We start from the raw sequence: 17,590 nt of genomic DNA on the forward strand, positions 1-17,590 counted from the left end.
AGGCTATGGTTTGGTGATCCAGTAAAACAGCTTTAGGGATCTCAGTAGCTCAGAAATGCCATGCCTGTGTGAGACAAAGCAGAGTTCTGATACAGACCTGCTATGCTGTTTCAAATGTATTAAAGTCTGACAGGTTAACTCAGTACTCACAGACTTATTGCCAGCAGTAGTAATATTTTTATCAGGTAAAAATCTAGCTGGTCATAAAACCCAGAAAGCAATTTCTCTTACAACAGAAGCGAGAGCTCAGGAAAGAAAAAATTCCTTTTCTTTTTTAGATGGTTACTTCAAACTAATACTTACAACAAAATAATTTCAACAAATCTTACCCATGCCCTACTTGCAGTAGCAACGACTGCACTCTTTGAACGTGCCTCACATAATGAAGCAGTTTGCAGCTCAGATAAGTGAACACAATGTTCTCCCTCAAAAACACCTAATTCCCATACTCTCTGGGCTGTATAAAGCTTACCTGCCACAACCTGTGGCCTGACAGGATCAGGATGCCTGGCAGAAGAGTCTGAAATAGATCAGGGAAGTTGATGACATCTGATACAAAAAGGACTCTGAGCTTTCTGGTGACAGATCATGTATTGTGTCGCAGTAGAAAGATTGAGCAACAAGCTGTTGTTTAGCATAAATCCCAGGACAAAAGAACCGGGTGCATTTGTGTGGTCACAGCGAAAGAGAATACTAAAAGTTACAACCTCTGACATTACTGTGTGCCATGTTACAGATGCTTCATATCCACCTTTGCTTAGCACCTATGAACTTGGAGAACTTCAAGCACAGGTTCATGGAAAGGCAAAATGTGACAGAAATGAAAAGGAGTAAAGTAAAATAGAGAGAGAAATATGTCTCTATTTCTACAGTCAGCAAAAGACATATTTTAAGATGTTAACGAAGTACTCTGAAGAAGCTTAGACAGAAGAAAGCTCAGGACAGGCCAGGGTATGTCAGAAAAGAGAATCACACTTTAAAGAACTAGATACCATCTGCAAGATGTTACTATAAGGGACTCCTCTGTGGCAAGACCAGGTCACCTTGCCAACTCCTGTCAAGAACACATGTGACTTTTCTGCCATGCACAGGCTTATCTTTACTATTTAGCATCTTCATTAGTGACCTGGACAAGGGGGAAGAGTGCATCCTCAGCAAGTCCACAGAGGTAACAAAATAGGGAGGAGCAGCTGACACACCAGATGGCTTTGCTGCCATTTGGAGGAACCTGGAGAGGATGGAGATTGGGCTGATAGGAACCTTTTGAAGTTTATCAGAAGGAAATGCCAAGTCCTGAGCCTCAGGAGGAATATCCCCTGGCACCAGCACACACTGGGGGCTGACTGGCTGGAAAACAGCTCTGAAGAGAAGGGCTTTGGGGCCCTGGTGGATGACAAGCTGACGATGAGCCAGCAATACACACTTGTGACAAAGGTGGCCAACAGCCTTCTGGGCTGCATTAGGGAGAACAATGCCAGCAGAGAGGTGATACTTCCTCTCTACTAAGCACTGGTGAGACCACATAGAATCATAGAATCATAGAATAGTTAGGGTTGGAAAGGACCTTAAGATCATCTAGTTCCAACCCCCCTGCCATGAGCGGGGACACCACACACTAAACTATGTCGCCCAAGGCTCTGTCCAGCCTGGCCTTAAACGCCTCCAGGGTTGGAGCATTCACAACTTCCTTGGGCAACCCATTCCAGTGCCTCAACTCCCTCACTGTGAAGAACTTCTTCCTTATATCTAACCTAAACTTCCCCTGTTTAAGTTTAAACCCATTACCCCTTGTCCTACCACTAGAGTCCCTAATGAAGAGTCCCTCCCCAGCATCCGTGTAGGCCCCCTTCAGATACTGGAAGGCTGCTATGAGGTCTCCACGCAGCTTCTCTTCTCCAAGCTGAACAGCCCCAACTTTCTCAGCCTGTCTTCATACGGGAGGTGCTCCAGTCCTCTTATCATCCTCGTGGCCCTCCTCTGGACTTGCTCCAGCAGCTCCATGTCCTTTTTATGTTGAGGACACCAGAACTGTACACAATACTCCAAGTGAGATCTCAAAATCTGGAGTACTGTGTCCAACTCTGGGCTCCCCCATGTATGAAAGACACAGACAAGTCCAGAATAGGTCCACAAAGATGACTGAAGGACTGAAGTATCTTTTATAAGAGGAAAGATTGATAGAGCTGGGACTGCTCAGCCCATAGAAGAGAAGGCTCAGGGGGATTTTATCAATGTATACCAACACCTGATGAGAGGGAATGAAGAGGAAGCCAGACCACTGACAGGACAAGAGGCAATGGTCCCAAATTAAAAGCACCCAGAAAATTTGATCTGAACGCAAGAAAATACTTTTTTACTCTAAGAGTGGTCAAACACTGAAACAAGTTGCCAAGAGAAGGTGCACAGTCTCCATGTATACAGATATTCAAAAGCCATCTGGACATAATCATAGGCAACCTGCTCTAGCTGACCCTGCTCAAGCAGGACTAGAAGCTCTCAAGAGGTCCATTCCAACCTCAACCATTCTGTGATTATTTCACTAAATGAAAAGGCACCACTTCACTTTCCAATTTTCCACAGCAATGATAACAACTGGCTCATTCTCTCAGGCATTTATAAACTATTGTATATGCTATACCTATCCTGGTACCACAGTAAGACCAAACTCATCTTACCCATCTCACAAGCATTTTTCCTCAGCTCACTGAGCTTTTACAATGCCTAGAAAAAGAAAATTCCTATTGAGAAAACCTTCATTCAGTATCAAGGAAGGTATTTTGTTCTATAGTTGCTGGAAAGTAGCTCCACTCATTAGGTTATAGAATCATAGAATGGTCTGGGTTGGAAAGGACCTTAAGATCATCTAGTTCCAAACCCCCTGTCATGGGCAGGGACACCTCACACTAAACCGTGTCACCCAAGGCTCTGTCCAACCTGGCCTTGAACACTTCAAGAACTCCCAGCCCTAAATCTGATGGATTTCACTGTGCTGATGGAGATTTTTTCCTTTCTTTTTTTTTTTTTTTTCCCATATTTTTCCCTGCTGTATTCTTTTTTTGGTTTATTTTGTTTTGAGTTTTTTTTCTTAATAAGGAAGCAAGGGATTCCCTTAAGTTTACACTGGTCTTTCTGAGTCATTGCTCCATTTCCAGTCAGAAATCTAGTGGCACAGCTTTCTGGGAAAGGGTCCTTGTGACTGCCAGCATCTATCTTGCACCTAGATTCTGATGTAGGAATAAGGAGGATGTAAACAAGAGGACTTGTGGTACCTGATTTGGAAGGCTGATGCAATGAAACCATCCTATTTTTTATCAGGGAGAGCTTCTGAGGCAGATTTGGTGAAGAAGAGTTTTCTTCATGTGATCCAGAACAGGAGACAACAACTATAACAAAACAAAAAGAACAGGGGAAGAGTTTGATGTTTCTATACAAAACTAGACACTCACATATTGTTAAGCATGAACATATAGTTAACAAAGCCCTGTTATATTACACTTACCCTCATTACAGTGTACTGGTGCAGTACCCTCCTGATGATGTTCCAGAATAGCCCTATCACTTCCCAGAAACATAACAACAAAATATTTTACTTAATAATTTGTTCTTTACTATTCTTTATCTTCTCACATTTTTATCAGTACATAACCTTTAAAGAGCCACTATATATTCTAGTAGTGCCCATGCTGCAGTAACAGTACATCTAGCTGCCCGCCAATAACTACATCTCTAAAGCATTCAGGTTGGATGGGGCTTTGAGCAACCTGGTCTAGTGAAAGATGTCCCTGCCCATGGCAAGGAGGGCAGACTAAGTGATCTTTAAAGGCCCATTCTGACCCAAATCTTCTATGATTAGAAGAAGAGTTCAGCTGTGAAACATATACTATCTATACAATACATGACGTGGTTTAACAGCAATCTTTTGGGAGGACCTGCATAAGCATCTTCACCACACAGGAACACCCCGTCTGAAACTAACACTAATGAAATCTTTGCACCACTGCGAACATCCAGGGAACAGATTTTGTTCTTACTACCTGTCGTGGTTCAAGCCCAGCCGGCGACTTGGAACCACGCAGCCGCTCGCTCACTCCCCCCCCCGCTCACTCCCCCCCCTTTTCCTTCCTCCCCCCGCTCCCGGAGGGATGGGGAGGAGAATCGAAGGAATGTAACTCCCACGGGTTGAGATAACAGCACTCCAGTAACTAAGGTATAATACAAACCACTACTGCTACCAATAATAATGATAAGAGGAATAACAAGGGAAAAGGACACAACCGCTCACCACCCGCCGACCGATACCCAGCCCGACCCGAGCAGCGATCTGGATCTTCCGGGTAACTCCCCCCAGTTTATATACTGGGCATGATGTGCTGTGGTATGGAATACCCCTTTGGCCAGTTTGGGTCAGGTGTCCTGCCTCTGCTTCCTCCTGGCTTCCCCTCCTCTCTGGCAAAGCATGAGACTGAGAAAGTCCTTGGTCAGAGTTAACATCACTGAGCAACAACTAAAAACATCGGTGTTACCAGCGTTGTTCCCAGACTGAAAGTCAAAAACACAGCACTGCACCAGCTACTAAGAAGGAGAAAAAATGACTGCTGTAGCTGAACCCAGGACACTACCAGACATTAAGGCTGCGGTTTTGAAAGGAATTGGGTAACTTTCCTGTATCTGATACCTAGTAATACATACTCTTTCCAATACCCTTCCTATTTTTCCTGTATCTGATACCTAGTAATACATACTCTTTCCAATACCCTTCCTATTAACCCTCCTGCACTGCTCTATTTCACGCATCCCTTTGCCATATATCTCTAAAAACCTTCACTGGTACCTGTGACATTTGATCACAATTATGGTACCAATACATACACACTTATGTGTTTTTATTCAGATCTAATGTTAGAGTCCTGGTGTAAAGTTTGGTTGTGCTGGAAAAAAAGAAACTCTAAAATCTCAGAAATAATTTTCTACTTCACCAGTATGAAGAATCAATCCAGCATGTTAAGATTAGCTGGTTTTAAATGGAGCTGTTCTTCTGGATCGTTTCTTCAAAGTAAAACAAATTTACCAAAATTATTATCCATTGTAGTACTTCTGACAAGGGAATATTCGGTACCTTCTGAATTCTCTTTGGAACAGCAGTGGCTTTTTTATTTATTTAACCTGTGCATGTGAAAATACACAAGTCCCAAACTAAGCACACGGTGATCTTTATTCAAGATTGTCACTGGTTGTTTCTTTTCTAGGAATCATAAATAAGTCAACTAAAACAAATATGCTTGTTTTCTAAAGGTGTTCAAAAACTGAGATGCAAAATAAATTGCTTTCAAACCTCAGCCATGATGGTTGTGAATTCAGCAATATAAAAATGTGAAATCATAGCAGAGGAGATAGGAATCCTATTCACATGAATTGCATTTGAGACAAAGACATATATACATGCCATTGGTAACAAAGAGCTATGATATTCTCAGCAGAAGTCCTCTGAACAGTGATATTATGGAAACATATGGAAGGATCTAGAAAGAAGAAAACAAAATAAAACAGCCCTAAACTTGAACATAGGTTCAACTTTTTCAAACTTACCACTGCTTTTAGGTTTTCAGCAGTATGTAGTCTGATCTGAACTGCTGAAACAATTTCCATTTTATTATATATAACAATGTGCATCACACAGTGAGGAAAATGCTGTGAAAGGATTCATAGCATGAGAATGCTCTATCCTTCCATCTTTTATTATAGTACTGAAGACAGCCATCAGTCCTCAGGGGGTTCCAAGGATAGGGTAACTTTAGAACGGAGCAGTATCATGCAGCAGCAGACACGTGCTGTACCAAGGACAGACCTGTGGTCAAACACCACATTTTTTCCTTCCTCTGTGATCAAATATGTAGGCATATTGCTGTTGAAAGAGCTGATTCTGCACTATATTTAAGACACTGACAATCGTCTGCTAAGCAAGATATTGTCAATAATGGTATGAAATCCTCAAGACGAATGTGAGTTCTTATGTGGCACTTAGCTGGCCAAAGTATGAGCAACCTTATGTGAAAGGCTTGCCTTATGAAAAATCCATGCTATAAAATCAATTGCATATTGCAAACAAAACTACTTCACCATATTGAAAGAAATTCTGCTGTGGGAAGGGAACAAGACCTTTCGACAACTTGAGTCTGCTCCTCCCAACTTACGCTCTGTGTTTGATGAGACGTTGCTCAGTTCTGTATGTCCTGATCTTTGTTCAGCACTGCTGTAGCTTCAGTACTTACTTCCCTCAGGGCTTTCTGTAAAGTCTGTTCCACCCACTCATCTCCTCACACACTCCAAGCTGCTCGTGTATTTTGGAAATAGCCTGAATATCATGGGACCCACAAAACTTAGTGCCGTCATGGCAGGAGTGCTGCTAGAGACATTCTTCCTGAGAAATCTAAAACTTAATAAAACTATTTGACTTGCACTGTCCCCCCTCCCCCAATTACATAAAAACCTTTGGGATTTTCCTCCTCTGTCTTATTAATGAACACAAGTTCCAGTGGCAGACTACCATGACCTAAACTACTTGAAATGTGAATTTACTGCTTTAGTGTGGAAAAAACAATAACAAACTATTGCTGTTGGTGATGACTGAGACAAACAAGGTACAAAAGTTTTTTTGTATTGGTGAGATACACGTCTACAAAGTTTGCTGGTCTGGAATTAAGGTATATTAAAACTTTACTGCTTTGTCACAAAGAGCACTGCATGAAACTTGATCTACTAATTACATTATCCACCATGTCAGCAACATCCTATTTAATTTTGCCAAAAAGCCAAGAAGTTTCATTCAAATGCCTGGTATCAACCCTAATCATTTACTCTGGGAAGATGCCACTTACTCAGCTGGGTCTATGAGAGAAAGGAAGGGCAGTCATTACAGCTGAGGTCACTGAGAGACAAAATATACTTGGACAGAAGACCCTTGACTTAGTGACAAGCAGGGAATTTGCTCACATGCATCTGCAGGAATATGTCCCCATTAATTTTTTTCCTTGTAGCAAAGAATTTCTGACTATGGCTGAGCAGAAGAGGACTAACAGTGTAATAAATCCATGCATGAGATCTGGAGAGTGATTTTGTACCACTGCAGGCCAGCCTGCACTCTTACTTTATATCTCAGTTATTTTTCTCTCTCACTCATTCAACTTCCCTGATTGAACTGAAAAACCTAGTGCACACAGTCACTAAAAAGAAACTCTTCTCCACTTTCTTTTGGAACTGGGAACTCCAGAGATGTTTCCAATAACCCCATATCACATCCTCTCATATTTGTTTGTACTTAATTCTTGTATGACATGAATTTAATCATTAAACAGATAATAACGACTGTTGTTTATCAACTACATGATTTCTCCATCTTGATCAGCAAAAGGCAATGATTTAAGTGAAAAGAAATAAAAGATGGAGAGAAGGAGATCCAGGATTTTAAACTAAGTCTGCCGTTAAGGAACATAGAATGATCAGGAAGAAACAGTGAGTGTATTCAACTGTCACAGCAAAAATATGACATCTTTTAAACAGCACAGCACTTCTTCTGTACTCGAACACAATAAAATCAGAAGCCTCCAGCACTCAGAAGGTAATTCCATTTCTTTCACTATCTTATAGAAAAAAGCATTCAGACATCTGCAGGGCTGAAATTTTTCTTGACTCCTGATGTTACTTTACAGAAGAGAAGAAAATGACAGAACATACTTATAGAACTCATGATGAGAAATCAATTCCAGGTCAGCCAAGCCATCTTCCTGCCAAAATAGGAGTTTCCTTTAGAGCATTTTCTAGAGTTTTCCCCATCAAATACCAAAATAACAACTCAATATTTCTTGCTGTTTCTCCGAGAAGATAGCCTAATGTATAGACTAATAGATCTGACTGTCAGAAAGTCAGGCTAGGCAAGAAGACAACTTTTTATCTACTACCTATCCTAGTATTTTTCAATTACTCTTAAACCTTCCTCTTTCAGCTCAATAAATAATCTCTCTCCTTCATGAGTATTTACAGCTTTAAGTTATTAACCTTTCACCTTGAAAATGTCACTGTGATCTCCTGCTGCTTGCTATTAAACTCTTTATTCTTTGCTCATTAGTTGGTTCATTCACATGTCCCTTGCTTACTTCATCACTCTTTATGTAATCTGGGCAGAAAGACTATAGGTAATGAATGGTCAAAAAGGAGAGCAACATGACAAAATCCAGTTTTGTCAAAGCTTATTGTATTATGTGATAATTTAGGATCTTCTTAGAGCCCTCTCCAGTTTTTCAGGATCCTTGCTGAGAGGCAGACATCAGCATACAGTCATGCCATGCAATGCAGAATGGCCATTCTGCTCCCTCCTGAGATCTCCCCATTTTTACACGCAACAGTCTCATCAGTCATTTTGGCCAAAATAAATCCCCTTAGTTCATCATCCACCATGACATCAAATCTCTCTCTGACATATTTCCTTCCAGAACAGGTATTCCCACCCTCCACATCATTTACTAATAAAGCTGTTAAATAGCCTATAGCTCAGAACTTACAGGAAACTTACAGGCAGAGTTAATCGACAGTGATTTCCATTTATACTTCCGTTTTAAACCTACATGTGACACAGTGATTTGTACCAGCTTATGCATCATTAAAGTCCATATCAAGACTTAACTATTTAAGTATGTGACTGATACTGGAATGTCCTATATCCAAGCTTAGGACTCTTGTCAAATTAGTAAACTCATAGAAAAAATGACACTGTAACAAGAAGTCTTTTCAAACAAGCCCTTAAAATTGACTTATAAATACATTTCTAATTCTTTGATCCCATATCAAGTATTCTGATGTTTTTACTCAGACTGACGTTAAGCAGTAATCTTGTATTATCAAGCAGTCTTATTCACAGGAGTAGAGAGTATATCAGTGCATCATTAAATACAGTCAGCCAGCATGTTCCATTTACCCTTTTTAAACACTAATGATACATAAAGCTTCTTTCAGTTCTCCAGAATTTTTTCAGTATCCCAACACATACTGAAAAATTCAGCACGGACGTCTTTTAAAGCTCCTTAGCTAGTTCCTTCAGAATTCTTAAACACAAGCTCTCCTGACCAGTTGTTTCACAAACCATGCATTTTAATAACTGCTTTTTCACAACATCCATTGCATTGAAAACCATTGCATTATTTCTGTGTGACAGCAGAACATCAATTGCTTGGAGTGTTTTTCCTAGAAAAGAAATATTTCTTGAATTCTTTTTCTTTTTGTCTGTATTATTGATAAAACTACAACACACATCTATGACAGATTCATACAACTGCCAAGGTGATTTTGCTACTAATGCACTTGGAAAATTTCCTTAGACTTCTTAACTCTGTGCAGGTTTCTTCTTTATTTCTTTTGCTTTCTTCATCTATCGTTAAACTTTTGACTTTTCAAGTTCCTTTTGCTGAAAAAATACACTTTTTCCCTTATTTTTTATACCAGCATAGTCAGCCCTTTCAGTTATGTATTTGTGATTTTCCAGCCATTTACATAAATGGCCCAATTATTATCTCATTTTTTTTCCAACCGGGTTAGTGCCACATTGTTTTAAACTTTCGGGTGTTATTTAGTCACTAAAGTCCATTTCTTTGAATATCTAGGCTGAAGTACACATCAGACCACTTCAGATTTTACTCGATTTCAATGAAATGTGTATTCAAGCCACAATCACTTCCACTTGTATAACACCTGGGGTTAGTTCTGAGCTCAGTTCTTGCCTCAATTCTTTATTTGCTGAGAATAGGTCTAAGACAATATCCTAATCTGTGATATGAGGATTTGCATTCACATGTTGCCATCTATTCAAAGTTTGCAAAGGTGCTCTCATGCTGGCAGAATTAAACCTCTAATATGCCACTTGTATTGAAGGCTACACACACACGCATATATACACAGAAAAGCTTTTTTTCTTCTCTTACACACAACAGGCTAGCTAGTATTTCATCCAGGTCTTTAGCTGGATTTGACAGCAGCAAACACACCAACGTTTATTTCAGATATTAATCGATCTTTTGGACTTCAAGATCATTTGGTCCAATGGCTGGGGAAAGAGGAAATGTCATTATTCCCACGTGATGCTGTTCCCAACCTACTTGTGTCTTTTGATTCCGATCACAGGAAACATCTTTCCTAATCTGAAAAATGACAGTTTATCATTAAATAGATTTAGAAATCAGTAATTTAATTTCATTGCCACTTGCTTATTAGCCAGCCTCATCACGTTGGGAGTAGGTAGTTAATGAACTCCTCTTTCAGTCCTTGGTACCTTGATTAATTTTATTCTTTATGCTTGACTCTCTGCTTGAATGATTTTTAGCCCTTGCTTTTCTATCATTTCCCTTGGTTGCTAATTTAACAGTGTTCAAAGAAGTCTGGAAGGTTGCTTTCCCTCCAGTTAGCTGGAGGCCAGTCAAATCATACAGTCTCTTTACCCTAAAGAATATAGACATGCATTTCACAGACCAGAATCTTATAAAATGTATCTGGCTAGCAGAATACTTACAGACTTTTTTTAAACTTTCTGTACTGTATTGTGTGCATAACATGAATGGCATCTAAGAACATACCTTGTATGTGTTTGTTTGTCACCATTAGCAGATGTTAAAAATTAGTTATATTCTGCAAAACTAAGCCCAGTCAGTTTACTCAAGTATGGAAAATCCTTGGTGGCTCCTTGTTTATTTACTTCAGCAACTCAGCTGTTGCAATCCTATCTGGTACCCCATCCACAAGAGACAGAATGCCACCTTTTTGACACCTGCTGATTGCTGACGAGCATCTTCCTTGAAGGGTGGTAAGCGGATTGATCTAAGAGCTTTTCACAGTCAGGCACTGAGCAACTCCCTGTTATAACATTCACTTGTATTGCCAAAGATCGTCTGCAGTTTCCATGACATACAGAATGACCAAACATTTACTGTTGTACAAAATTCTTACAGAATTTCTGCTTTCCTGCTGCTCACAGCATGCTGGCTTCCTGGCTGCCCCTGCTTACACAGAATGCTGCTTGTCTCTCATTTCCTCACTTTCTCTATTCAGTCACATAGCGGCCAGTTCCTTCCCTGGATAATAGTGTTTCCTGAATCATATTGTCCAACAGCTCTTTGTCCTCTCCAATGCTTTGCAGGCTGTGTACTCATCCTTTCATGCCTCAGATCTGTTTCTAATAAAATCACTATGCTGCACTGAGAAAAACCCAAAAGAGTCCTTAAGCTCCAGCACAAAATACAGTACATTGCAGGTTTCCACCACTGTGCTACAGCTATTAGACCCAGAAAAAGTTTTGCCCATGCCATCTACATTTTTCTCACAAACCTCACCTGTTAGATAAGATGTAAGATGGAATTCTTGGGACCTTTTTGCTACTACTTCACTAACTTGGCAAATTGCCTTTGAAGAGCAACTTACTAATTATGATTTCTTATTCAGTTTTCAGTGTACATCTACTGAAGTAGATCTGAATGACTGTTTTAATTAGAGTTGAGATATAGGATGCCAGAAACACTTCTTGAAATTCAAAAATACGTCATCTACTGCATCCTCCTGATCTACTAATTGTGTATACATGTGCATACTCATGTGTGCATATAGTGTCACATTAACTTTTTCTAGAACAGCTGCTCATTACTCATATGTTTCTTTTTATCATACTAACTGCTTACTACTTGTACATAATAAGGCTTTGCATTGTGTCTCACCTTTCTTAAAGCTGCCAGTAACCAATCATATGCTGCCCAGTTCTCCTTAGGTTTTCCTACCACCTTTGAGATGCACTGTCCAGATGACTTCCATTCCACCCTATTTGCTTCCTTTTCTCTGTCCAGGCTGGGGTGACGGCTGACAGAAGAGGCATCTGCTTCATTTGTGCTAGTTGTGTACAGGCATTGTGCTGACAGCTAACATAGGCTGTACCCCTGTTGGTACTGAAGAGTGAAGCTGTAGATCATATGGATTGGGTTCATATGACCTACAGCTTTACTGGCCATTAACTTCTGTTTTTCTTGGTAGAATTTTGTTGGTTTGAGCTACAGCCTGGCATCTGAAAGTTGGCCATTCCTAGGGTGGTGGCATGTAAAAAAACACATATGCTGCTTATATCACATTGGTGTAGCAGACAGCAAGTTTCCAAATCCTGAACTCTTAATCTGGTACCTTTTCTTCCCTTCCTTGTCCGTGCATTTTAGTGGGGAAAGAAAAAATTAAGATCAATTGAGAGTGGCATAACTGTGTTTTTTCTCATGGGGAATATGGATCTTCTTGGGTTCCTAAAAACTGACCAAAACAGAGGTGGGAAAAAGGTTAAATTTTTTAGGTGAACCTTTCAATATTTTCAATCTAGTTTATAGTCCAGCCACATAAATAGTTACAATGTCAAAACAAGAAGGATGACAAGCTGGGGCAGAGGAAGGATGCAAGCCTTTCAAGCTGGCTTTGCCATTAGAGGAAACGGATGTGAAATTGCACCCTGAGATACCTGTTTTAAAACAAACTGTCAAAGAACCATCATCACAGAAGCGGCATAGCTTAGATGACTGGCTTATGTTAGATGTATAACTCTGAGAGGAATAAATTAAGGGGGATGCGTCCAACTCTTAATAGAGGTTTTCAAGCAGCTCCAAAGAAGAGCTGCAAAGGAGTACATGATGGAAATACATTTTACCTTCCAAGGGAGCAGCACTTCAAAATTGTTGTGCTCTTGTGCATAAATTTAGAGGAAGAAATATAATTGTTTTATTCCTTCAGAACAGCACTCATTACAGGGGTTTTCAATTCCAGCTTAAAAGGAGATAGGTATGTGTTAATTCACACATGGAGATGTGACAGGCATAATTAGTCACAAAAAAAGGTGAAGGAAGATATTAAGCCTGTAAATGTAGAGACAGTTAGAAAGGGGAAGAGAAGGGCTCCCTCAAATGACTTCCCATAGCCTCACACTCTGCTGATGACTGTAAAATGCTGAGCAGTGACTATTTTCTCATGACATGTTTCCATATGGAAATGCCAGTTTTATTACCTAATAGGAAATACTAATACCTTCCAAATATTCACATGGATCCTATTATAGCATTTTGTTAAGGTTGAAGCATGTTGTCTTTACTCTGCAATCTGCTCTGAGTTCAGAACTTGTAACAATGCAGTTAATGGTGTAATACCCAGCCGAAGGAAAAGATTTTGACGTTTTCAAAACAGACTTTGTCATATTAAATGACTCATTTTGATTAAGTCAAAGCATAAATTTGGACCAATTTGGTTTTGGAAAATGTTAAGATTTAGAGTCTTCATCATGATCAGAAATGAAACAAGATTTCCAACATCAGCTTCCCACAAGACCGAGTATTTAGTTTTTGATAAACTCATAGGCTAAAATGCCAGTAAAACCCCTCTGTGAACTGCCAGAGTGACCAATAAAAATAGGCAAAAGAGAAATAGGAGACTTGATTGCTAGATAGCTGCTTTCTAGATGTTCAGCTCCCAGCTTCAGGATACCTCTGCGTTCTGTGGCCTGTTTCAGGAGCTGTGTCCCAGCCCTTCAGCTTCCATGGCACAGCAGTGCAAAATTTTGCAGCAGAAGAGAAATAGTGTGCCAGCCAAAAAGTGCAAGAAATACGATTTTGAGATCCAGGTTTTGACTGAATTATTACAATGAATGTGGAATTGATCCTGTAGGATTCAATTTAGTAAAAACAAAACTATTTTCAATTACTTGATTTCATACAACTTAACTGGGGAGGACAAAAGTGACTTTAAGCTGCCCTTGAGCTCCCTTGATCTTCGAGGCTACTTAACGTTCCTTTCCATCCTTCTTTTACTAGGAAGAGTCTTAGGAATGCTCTAAACTACGCATTGCTCCAAGAATCCCTCGGGGGCTGCTCTGTTCACAAGGGCTATCCAAGCACAAAGACACATTTCCTCCACTTCTTTTTTCTTCGAACTACTTTTGACACAAGGATGACTGCCAACAACTCCTGATCATCTAAGGATTCCCCTTTAACAACTTAACCCTTGCAGAGCAGCACAAATCAGCTACGAGGATGCTCCACACAACCATAAAAGCAGTTTTATTAGATACACAGCTTCCTCTGTTAACTCTTCCCATACGGGAACAAAGCCTCTCCCACTAGAGCATTGTTTCTAGCAGAGACACTACTCAGGAGCAAGGTTCCCACTCCTGTTCTGCTATTAGTCCTCTGAGCCATTGTGTATAACAACACAGATGATGGGACCAATCTCTTGGAGAAGGTGCTTCTAGCAAAACAAAGGGAAAGTGTGATGCACAGACTCAGTTACTGTTGTTTTATCAACCCTTCCGATTCAGTAAAGGAGGAAGAACTATCACAGCCATCACTAATTTCCTTCTCAAAGACTCCAGGCTGTCAAATCCTACAAGCTTTTGTAAAAAAAGAAACTTTTTACAATATTTCTTTTATGAAGAAATAACAATGTTCATCTTCTGTATGAATCTGTTAGGATTGAGGCATTGGAAACTAATCCATAAATGGCAGATAATTCTACCCTTTTGCAATTTCATACCAGACACAATGTTGTCTCCTAGTTTTAGTAGTCTACCAAAATCCACTCTCTGCTGAACAGCAGATGTCTATCAGAGAATTCTGCAACACTGAGAGGATACTGGTAGCAGAAGAGAAATGCCTAAAACTTGCATGCTCCCAGACTGTTTCCATGCTAATACTTAAAGCCCTGGGCATAAATTGCATGCAAAATGCTTCTCAATGCGCTTCTGCCTTGAAGAGGTATGCGCAGTTGTGGCCTAACACACAGAGATCCATTTGCACTACAGTCTTCCCAGCAATGAAGCAAGAAAAATATTTTGCCACATCTATTTTTAGTAATGAGAAGACACTCAGATATTCAATTAAATAGATGATATATAAACCAACCAGCTCAATATATTATATATACAGCTGTTTCCAAGATGTGACAGTGACAAATGTAGCAGAAAAAAATGAAACTACCACTTTGGGAAAGCACTAGATGCCATGTTTTGAGCTGAGAAATTTATGTTTAATCAGAAAAGATCAGTCTGATACATATAATGCCATTTGTAAAGAGTAAGCACCCATTTCATTTGACCATACCAATCTTTAAGAATGCTGTTTGTGCATTTCCTGCTATTGGTCATGCTGTATTTTCTCTTCTGAATCACAAAATCCTCCTTGTGGAATCAGTAGTAAACACCTAACACTATGAACTCCCTTTAGCTCCTTTTCTTTCAACACTCTTTATTGACCGCTTTATTAAGAAGATTAGCCTATCCTTGCCTTTACTTATTCTCTTTAAAACAGCTTCTGCTCTTAGCTTCCTTTTAATGAAAAACAAAGAAGGAAGAAGAAAGAGTTACACTACCCCTATAGAAAGACAAAAGGCTGAAAGAGCCTGCTAGTTAGTTGTTTCTACTCACCTCTATTCATCACTTCTGAGACTGCCCCGCAGATGAAGTTCACCTCAACACAAGGAGGAGCAAGGCATTAGGAAAAGTCTGAGTAAAGCTATCAAAATGAAAACTTGCAGGTATTGCAAATTCATCATTAATAGTTAAATTAAATAAACCTCAAGAAACCATTCCCACCACAGAAATAAACAACCAACCACACACAACCTGAGCAGGGCAGGGGAAGATGCAGAGGTACCAGCTATTTGATTTTTTCTTCTAGAAGACTGGAAAATGCTCTTAAACCATCAGTTATATGACACAGTTATATGGCTATTTCTAGTGTTGTGCTGATACACAAAGAGCCTCTGTAAAGAAGGCAAAAGTTCTTGCAGCAGGAAAAGCTCCCAGTTATTGTCCTCATGAAACGCAGTCTTGTATCAGAAGCATAATGTGTGATTTAAAGTACTGATCAGAGCATGCAAGTATAAGAATGAGACTCAACTATTCTAACAGCACAAATATTCCTATTGGGAAAAAAAAAAAACCAAACCATCCAGAGGAGGAGTAAGCAGTAGGTACAGAACATAGAGTGTAGAATGAGAGAGATTTGCTAGAATCAAGGTATTTCTGGCTGTCCTGGGTCTAATGTTGGTATAGATCTATTCAGAAATGGTACCTTTTACTACTGAGCTACTACTATTAATATTTCTCCTGAAGTGGAACTTCACAGTACCAGCATAGCAACACATTGCAAACTGTATTTTCATTACTATAGTTTTGGCTAGAGTTCTTTGTATGATTCATTAATTTGAAAGAGAAGTTCAAACGTGTCAAGGTAAGTGAGCTGGACAAATAGCATGTAATTGACCTGATAGTTATTGCAACATACTGATCACTTACCAATTCTGACACACAAAAAAAGAGGAGAATGCAAATGTTACTGCCTATGTGTGGTGTCTTTACACCTGAAGACAAATGAACAGGGAAGGAGGTTCATACACTAACATGCTGGGAAACCAGAACAGCAAGACTTCACCAAGAATGTCACCCAATTACCCAGCCAGCAGAACTGAACATCAGAATTTCCAGGAGACAGTCAATAGCAAACTTTAATGGATAGCAACTGTACAATTTGTATGAAGTAAAAGTGTCTGGAATCCTTAAAACAAAGTTCAGAACCAAGAAATCCTAAGTAAACTCAAAGATGAAACAGTTTTTTTTGTTTCTTTGTAGCATCTAGAATGCTAAATACATTGGGCTACACAGGGATACAAACAGCAAGTCAACAGCTGCCAAAGAAAACCTCTGTCAGCAGCAGATAAAGCCCCCAGCTGAGCTGGAAGGGGTCAGGACACAAGAAACTATGTGATCACAAAGTCCAAAGATAGTTGTTGGCACAAACGTAAAACGAGGCAGATTTGCATATTGCTTTGCCAGGTCACTTGCTTGACTTCCCACCTTGACCATCCAGTTCTGTGTTCTGCCAAGTGCCAGTGTGCTAGTCTGTGAGTGAGAAGTTTTATCTGTATTGTTTTAAAAAGAAGGAAAACAGCAATAATCATCAGGATTAATTGTTAGCAGCCTCTTTCATCTAACAGTCTTGCTATCTAGGAACGGGACAAAAATTGGCTTTTTATCAGCTCTTTCATGAAATTTCTCCTTTATCTCAGCTAGATTCACTGGCAAGCTTCCCACTCTTCCTTACAACAGCAGCACCAACAAGAGTTTGAGTAGAATATCTGACTGCAAAAAATTTCACAAAGGTACAGCTGCAATATCAGCCTTTTTTGTCAATATGGAGAGACATACCAGAAAGGTAACATATCATAGACAACACATAAAGTATAAGGGGCATTAAAGCACAGGGAAGGGGGGAAAAGACGTGGGTAACAAGAAACTTGTTAACTAAACACTTGTGTTTCTATAACCAGGAGAGGAATGTGAAAAACAACCAATGTTACTGTTCTATTTACTTTTTCCCTTTTTTCTACTTGGTCACCCTCATGTGAAAAATCACTCTGGGCTCTATGACTTCAAAGGATAATATCTTGTATACAAGGAAAGATACCTTCACCATTTGACTTGTAATTTAATATTATGATAATGTTTTCTTTTAATGAAAGAGCAGAGAGTGTTTATTTGAAAGCT

Source organism: Nestor notabilis, unplaced genomic scaffold (assembly GCF_000696875.1).
Source record: "Nestor notabilis isolate BGI_N333 unplaced genomic scaffold, ASM69687v1 scaffold5661, whole genome shotgun sequence".
NCBI lineage: Eukaryota > Metazoa > Chordata > Aves > Psittaciformes > Psittacidae > Nestor > Nestor notabilis.